The sequence below is a fragment of the Alligator sinensis genome, unplaced genomic scaffold (genome assembly GCF_000455745.1).
Source record: "Alligator sinensis unplaced genomic scaffold, ASM45574v1 scaffold239_2, whole genome shotgun sequence".
In the NCBI taxonomy this organism is placed as follows: domain Eukaryota; kingdom Metazoa; phylum Chordata; order Crocodylia; family Alligatoridae; genus Alligator; species Alligator sinensis.
Window position 1 is genome coordinate 449,821 of NW_005842279.1, and position 285 is coordinate 450,105.

General features: G+C 68.8%; 1 protein-coding gene across 3 annotated transcripts in view; it reads left to right on the top strand.

Moving 5' to 3' along the window:
* ENTPD6 (ectonucleoside triphosphate diphosphohydrolase 6 (putative)) overlaps window positions 1-285 on the top strand; it is a 41,298-nt gene continuing 41,013 nt past the window's right edge. For 2 of the 3 annotated variants that reach the window (XM_006027953.3, XM_006027955.3), the window contains exon 1: window positions 1-44. The gene's annotated coding sequence lies outside the window, so the exon portion shown is untranslated. Of the gene's footprint in view, window positions 135-285 lie in introns of all 3 variants that reach the window. The other variant, XM_006027954.3, reaches the window with a different exon arrangement.

The following is a 285-nucleotide window of genomic DNA, read 5'->3' on the forward strand; positions in this document are numbered from 1 at the left end:
CAGGAGCTCGGCGCGGGGCTGGCTGCGCGATGCCGGGGTGGCGGGTGAGTGCACCATGGGCCGGGCCGGCATCCTGGCAAGGGTGCGTGGAGCGGCAGCAGGGTCAGGCGCGGCAGAGCGGGGCTCTTGGCACCGTAAGAGCTATTCTGGCATTTTCCTGGCAACGGGCTGATGTTCCTGCCCAAACCCTTCTGCTGGAGGGGTAGCGTGGTCCGAGAGCCGCTGCCTTGGTCCGAGCCCGCGCACGCAGGCCGAGTCCGCTTGAAGGCTCAAGCGTTTGGGTCC